The sequence below is a fragment of the Ovis canadensis genome, chromosome 16 (genome assembly GCF_042477335.2).
Source record: "Ovis canadensis isolate MfBH-ARS-UI-01 breed Bighorn chromosome 16, ARS-UI_OviCan_v2, whole genome shotgun sequence".
Lineage (NCBI taxonomy): Eukaryota > Metazoa > Chordata > Mammalia > Artiodactyla > Bovidae > Ovis > Ovis canadensis.
The window spans coordinates 81,069,069-81,076,376 of record NC_091260.1 but is presented as its reverse complement, the minus strand read 5'-3'; the positions used below and the strand labels follow the sequence as shown (position 1 = coordinate 81,076,376).

The 7,308-nt window shown below is 49.6% G+C and overlaps 1 long non-coding RNA gene across 2 annotated transcripts; it reads left to right on the top strand.

Moving 5' to 3' along the window:
• Positions 1 to 319: 319 nt before the first annotated feature.
• On the top strand, positions 320 to 6,876 carry LOC138421536 (uncharacterized). Of its 2 annotated transcripts, XR_011249529.1 has the most exons (5): positions 320 to 659; positions 1,551 to 1,806; positions 2,603 to 2,812; positions 5,712 to 5,979; positions 6,507 to 6,876. It is a non-coding gene; the product is annotated as an uncharacterized lncRNA (long non-coding RNA). The 2 variants fall into 2 exon arrangements; XR_011249530.1 differs by lacking the exon at positions 5,712 to 5,979.
• The last annotated feature ends 432 nt before the right edge of the window (positions 6,877 to 7,308 follow it).

Here is a 7,308-nt window from a genome sequence, read left to right as displayed (position 1 = left end):
TTAAAACCTGGCTGCTTGAGCAACTGACATTCCGCTGGAAATGAAAGCTTGGAAGGGAGCCGGAGCCCAGCGGCTGTCACTCTGCAGTGAACGCAGAACCACCCAAGGGCTTGTTAACACACCCAGAGCTCGGACTTGGCAGGTTTGCGTGGGGGCTGACGTTGGCGTTTCTCGTATTCCCAGCTGACGCCGATGCTGCTGGCCGAGGGCCCCCCCGTGGGAATGGCTGTTGTTGTGCCTTTAGCCTGGCCACAGGGCAATGACGCAGCTCCCGCAGCTCCCGTGCTGCCAGGGGCAACCGAGGCATGCACGCAGGAGTGGCTGATGCAGCATGATGTGACAGGGAAGAGCCAGTTCTGACTCTTCCCTGCTAGATCTGTGCCTTTGGCTGCTTTTTTTTTTTTTTTTTTTTTATAATCACACAGAATGGTTTGCCTCAGATCACCCTGCCCTCTGCCTGACTGTTGTGTCCTTGTTCAGAAGCCTGTCCTCCTCTGGATGGCAGGAAGGAAGAAATTAACGCACTCCCCTGCCTGAGGCTCGCCATTCTAGGAGGTACCTGCAGGACTGAATGGCCTTTTCACTGTGTCTCCTTGCCTCCCGGACCTCTGATCCATAAGACAGCCTGGCATCTGGATCCCAGACGGTCACTTTGAGAGGTTAGTCTGCCATCTTCTTGGTCAGCCAGCTTTCAGAACGAAGTTGAATTCCTTGGCTCAACACCTCGCTCGTCTCTCAGACTCACTGGTCTTGCCTGTGGCGAGCAGAGCAAGCTTGGACTCGGTAACAGGGAGGAACTCAGGGCTTCTCAGATGTTCGCTGATCCCATTTTCATCCACTTAAAACTGAAGATCCCTGAAATCTTGGGGTCTAGGACACTGGTCCTCCCTCTTACATTCAGGGCTTAAGTTCTTAGCTGCGGTTTCCTTCCAAATGATTTCAGCTAGTATTGGGCAGAATTACATCCTCTAAGTCACTCTTGAAGGCCTTGTGGTATTTAAAGTATCTTTTGTTTCCAACATCCTGGAATACTTAAGTAACCCTTTTCCAGATCGAATAATGTCCCCTGTGTTTTGGTTTATTTAGTTTTTCTGAGGCTGCAGGAGAGCCAAGCCTTATTCTTGGCACAAGGCTGGGCTGTTTTCACCCTCTGCTACCTGGAGGTTAATCGAAAGAAACACCCTGGCAAAGATAAAATCGCCGAGCTGGAGGCAGAAAAGCAATGCCCTCAGGCCCAGCCTGTCGCCACCTTGCTGAACTCAAACAGCAAATCCCGAGACTGAGGAAGGCCCGGGGTGTCTGGGTGACTCACTGCCCCTGCAGATCTGGGTTTTCTTCCTGGGGGATAGATTGCACCACTTTTGCTGTTTTTATTGGGAAATCATTTTTAAATTAGAGAAAACATTTAAAAAATTGAACCAGACTTGTGTGCCCTTTCCTCAGAATCAGATTTTATTTCCATTTTCCCCCATCTGCTTTCACATTTGTTCTCTCTCTGTCTAAATATGTGTGTTGCTGCTGCTGCTGCTGCTGCTGCTGCTGCTGCTAAGTCGCTTCAGTCGTGTCCAACTCTGTGCGACCCCATAGACGGCAGCCCACCAGGGTCCCCTGTCCCTGGGATTCTCCAGGCAAGAACACTGGAGTGGGTTGCCATTTCCTTCTCCAGTGGATGAAAATGAAAAGTGAAAGTGAAGTCACTTCGTTGTGTCCGACTCTTCGCGACCCCATGGACTGCAGCCTACCAGGCTTCTCCGTCCATGGGATTTTCCAGGCAAGAGTGGGGTGTCATCGCCTTCTCTGAAATATGTGTGTACATATTAATATCATATTCTCTGAACCATCTGAGACTAGCTTCTTACCCCTAAGAATGGGTGTGCTTTTGTGTAACTGTGGTACAATTATCAACTGCAGTAAATTTAACATGGATGCAATTGCTTCATCTAGCCCATTATCTGTATTTTAATTTTGACAATTAATCCTATACAGTAAGTCCCCAGCATACTAATGAGTTCCATTCTGATAGCACGTTTGTTTATAAGTCCAATAAATTTAGCCTAGGTACAAAATAACACAAGGCCATATAGTATTGTACTGTAATAGGTTTATAATTTTTTTTCACATAAATAATACATAAAAAACAAACACAAAAAATGAGGCAAACATTTTAATCTACATACAGGGCCTTGAAAAGTACAGTAGAGCAGTACAGCAGCTGGCACACAGGGCGCTCTCGCATCTTTGAAAGTTTGCAACTTGAAGCTCTTATGCAGGGGTCTTACTGTGATGTCCCTTATGCATTTCCCCCCTCCAGTAAAGGAGTCAGTTCTAGGACCATTTCCTGCATCCGGTTATCCCGTCTTCCGATCCCCTTTCACCTAAGACAGTTCAGAATCCTACCCGTCTTGCTTGAAGGGACTGTTTGCCAATGATTGCTCACATAGAGCTGGGCTGTGCTCTTTGAGGGGGATGCTGAATATCATGCTTCACACCCACAGCGCAGGGTGTGGTCTGCCCTCGATGCCGAGGCCGTTTGTTCAGCAAGTGATTGTGTGGTCCCATTTCTCACTCCGTAGTTACTAGCTTTTCCCTGATTTTGAACAAGGTAACTGTGAGAAGGCACATTAAGACATGCCAGCATCCTGCTCCTCATCCAAATCCATCCCCGCCCCTGAGATCTGAGCATCACTGACGACGCCCTGAGCATCACTGATGACCTTGCCTGAGCCGCTCTGTACAGGGATGGCCACCAAGTGAAGACCTTTCAGTCCAGCCCTCCCTCTACTTCATCAGCTGCACGGTCATGCCACAGCAGGTGAGAGCTCATCCTTCCCCGCTTCTTATTTTGTGTATCGGTTTATTCTCGGGTGATGGCCTGGTGGCTCAGTGGTAAAGAATCTACCTGCCAAGAAGGAGACGTAGGTTTGATTCCTGGGTTGAGAAGATGCCCCTGGAGAAGGACATAGCCCTGTAGTATCCTTGCCTGGAGAATTCCATGGACAGAGGAGCCTGGCATGCTACAGTCCATGGGGTTTCAAAGAGTCAGACAAGGCTTAGAAACTAAACAACAATTATTGTTGACATGGACACAGGGATTTTTGCAAAAACTCATCACCATCCTCAATGATGTTAGAGTGAAAACTGATCCAGACGCTTCTTCTGAGACCTCCTTCCTGTGGCATCTGCTCTGTGTCCTTGTATCAAGGACCCACCTCATTTTTTTTTCACCATTTTTCTTGTTTTCTGACATAGTAATATGTCCCAAGTTCATCTTCTACTTTCTCTGACCCAAGCCTGGGATCTGCCACTTTTCTACCTAAAACAAGGAAGTTGACTTCTATTGGGTTTATTTCCATGCTGTGAAGAGAGTTCTCTTTAGTGAGTGCTTAGAGTGTAGAATTGAAATCTCTTAGTTAAATAGAACTCCTTTGGTGGCAAGAAACAGAAAGCTTGACTTGAATGAGCGTAAGCAAAACATCAATTAATTGATCAGTGGAATCCAAGCAACAGTCAAACAGTCAACCTCTGAAAGTGGAGTGGTGGTTCTGAACCCCAGAGGGCGTTGATCCCCAGATATAAATGCTGCCCCGCTTCCTCAGTTTCAGGACCTCATCCTTGCTTCTCTCACTGGGCCACTGTGAGCCCAGCCTGTTCCTCCAAAGGGCAGGAAGCCTGGCACCCAGAGTGCCCTTGGCGCCTGTGGCTCAGCCTCCAGCCTGGGGAATTCCTACTCAGAAACCCTCAGGAAAGACTCAGCATTTCCTAGATGACCAGGTTTCCACCCCTGGGCTAACCTAGAGGGCCATCCAGATGCACTCGGGAAAGAACAGGGCAGCTTCTGAGCTGACAGACTAGAGAGGCAAAGGAGGGGGTCCCAGGAGCATTAAGCAGATCCTCCTGCACACATCTGCTCAGACACAAGAGTGTTTGGCTAATTGCCTGTTCGCTGTGCTCAGGTGCTGCAAATGAGTTGTTCTTTTCTTCTAAGGGACCCTGGAATGTAAAGTTTCCAACAACCACAAAACTGTATCACAGCCCCAGCCGAGACTGATGGGGGGCAGCTGTGAAACTCGCAGAGGCGCAGCCAGTATGGCCCTTGCATCAGGCTCACCTGTCTGCACTGTGGCAATAAAAAAAAAATAGGGGGACTTCCCTGGTTGTCCAGTGGCTGAGACTCTGTCCTCCCAGTGCAGGGGGCCTGGGTTCAGTCCCTGGTTGGGGAACTAGATTCCACGTGCCACAGCTAGATACCCTGCATGCCGAAATTAAAAAAAAAAAAAAAAAGAACCAGAGTGCCACAAGTAAAACCAGGGGCCAAATAAATAAATATTTTTTTAAAGTAGGAAAAAGGCTGCTTGAAAGGAAGGGAGCTTGGAGACGGGTCCCGGTCTCTGTGACCTTGGGCAACTGGTTGACCCTGTGAATCCTACACTAGCTTGAAAGTCAGTTTCTGCTCGGACACCCCACGCCTACGTGGTCTGTGTTCAGGCAGAGATGTTATTTTGACAGCTCTGGCCTTGCCTCCACATTGACCTCAGCCAACCATGACTGTTGGTGACCGCAGATGGACAGAGAGTCCAGTCCTGGACTAGCCCCTTCCCCTCCCTATTACCTAATCCCCAACTCCCTTCTGGCATGCCTTGGACATTCTTCGGGTTTGGACCCAATCTCCAGGCCCTGTTTCACCCATCAGATTCCATATTAGGTGTGTCTAGCACCATCACAAAGTGTGGCCAGAAAGAGGCCAGCATGCCAGGCTCCTCTGCCCCAAAGTGGTAGGTGCTACCCATCATCCCAAGAACGGCCCCATGCACTCAGCCAAGCTTGAGTCCCCAGACCTCATCATCACTGGTTACCATGGTTACAAGGCAGCCACTCCCGCCACCTATAAGGGTCTTTTCAATGAGTCCAGGCCCCCCCCCCAGAGTTACAGAACCTGCAGGAAGACATTTGGAAGTGGGTGCTGGGTTACAGAGCTAGGTGACTTGTGTTTGGGCTTGATTGTGAATGCGTCATGTTTCTAGGATGGTGAGCATGCCTGGAAAATGGATATGAGCCTAAACTGTGGGCTCCACCATAAGGGGTGGGATTAGTGGTTCCGGGGCCCTGCCAGAAGCCCAGCTGTATAGACAAGCCACGGTGACCTACTCTCTCAAACTATGAGCCGGCTCTCTCCAGCTGCAACGGGGGAGTGTTAGCCTGAGAGTGTGGAGCCGGCCTAAGTGCAGGGGAGAGGGATGTGAGTGTTTGTGGGTGTGGGAGAGGAGAAGAAGAGGACTGGGTGGAAGAGAAAGAGGAAAATCACAGGGAGAGGCCGAGTGAGCAGATGCAAGCGGTCCTGTACTTGGGGAGGAAAGAAGACACGAGATGAAAAGAAGCCAGGGCCCTTGATGGGGGTGGGGGACAAAAGTCAGCAGAGGAAGGGATGGATCGCTTCTGTCCAGAAGTGAGTCATGTTGCCGTCTCAGAAGAAGAGCCTAATAAAAGGAAATGGTTGGGAAAATCAGTGAGTTTTAAAATACTCGGTTATTTTCAAGAAGAGGTTAATGAAACGCTGAGTTCCTCATCTCGACAAGGTTTTCTCTGGGATACTTGCACTCACATCTCTCCACCACGTGAGAGCCTGAGACTCAACGAGGTGGCATCCTGTGGGGATTCCTTCCATCCCCTTAGCTGAGGTCTGCCAAGCACCTACTATGTGTTACTCTCTGTAGCAGATGCAAGGGCACCCAGAGACTGGGGCTTCACAGCTCAGCCCAGAGGAGAAGCAGAGATGCGGAGTGGTGAGCACAGAGAACGGGCCGCGTGCTGCACACGGTATGCGAGAGAGAGCGGGCCGGGTCTGGGCCCACGGGCGTCGCCAGGGTGAGGATGCCCAGGAGCTGTTTGCTGTTTGCTGTGTGCTCCGTCGTCAGTCGTGTCTGACTCTGTGACCCCATGGACTGTAGCCCGCCAGGCTCCTCCATCCATCGGATTCTCCAGGCAAGAAAACTGGAGTGGGCTGCCATTTCCTTCTCCAGGGGATCTTCCTGACCGAGGCATGGAACCCGCGTTCTCTCGCATCTCCTGCATCGGAAGGCAGGTGCTTTACCCCGTTGCCACCTGGGCAGCCTGAGGATGCCCAGGACAGAAGCAGCTAAATCTCCCTGGGACCCTGGAGACCCTGGGGGACCACAGCAGGGCAGCATGTGGGACTGGAGGACCGGCCAGGGCCCCTCAGGCTGACTCCTGAGCGGATGCTGACAGACATCAGGGTCGAGGCACAGTGGATACAGACACGATGGATGCTCTTCGCCCCCCTCAGATACCCACCCCACCCCCTCCACCTCTTCAATCCTTCGTTTCCCAGCCGTCAGCTCAACACGCCCCTCCCAGACAGGCACCTGCCCTCAACCAGCTCACCCCAGGCTTCTCCAAAGTCCCAAGGCTTTAAATATAATCTCCCAAAGTAACTGAATTCTTATTGGACACTCAAGTGAATAAACTCTCATTTTATGTTTCTATCATAGCTAACTGAGTCCGAATGAAAGTTTCCTCACCTTTAAAAACGGCAGGGCTGTCTCAGTTCATTCAAAGGGAGTAATGTACATTCCTGCCACAAGATGAAATGAACCCACATGTTCGGCAAGAAAGAATACTGTGGAAACCAGAATTGAAAGAGACACGTGTACGCCAATGTTCATCGCAGCGCTGTTTACAATAGCCAGGACACGGAAGCAACCTAGATGTCCATTGGCAGACGAATGGATAAGAAAGCTGCGTTACATATACACAATGGAGTATTACTCAGCCATTAAAAAGAATGCATTTGAATCAGTTCTAATGAGGTGGATGAAACTGGAGCCCATTATACAGAGTGAAGTAAGTCAGAAAGAAAAACATCAATACAGTATACTAACGCATATACATGGAATTTAGAAAGATGGTAATGATGACCCTGTACACAAGACAGCAAAAGAGACACAGATGTAAATAACAGACTTTTGGACTCTGTGGGAGAAGGCGAGGGTGAGATGATTTGAGAGAACAGCACTGAAACATGTATATTATCATTTGTGAAACAGATCGCCAGTCCAGGTTTGATGCATGATACAGGGTGCTCAGGGCTGGTGCACTGGGATAACCCAGAGGGATGGGATGGGGGGGAGGTGGGAGGGGGTTCAGGATGGGGCCACATGGACACCCATGGTTGATTCATGTCAATGCACAGCAAAAACCACCAAAATATTGTAAAGTAATTAGCCTCCAATTAAATAAATTAATTAATCTAAAAAAATACTGTGTTTTCTTATGCCCACCAGTTTGTTAGCA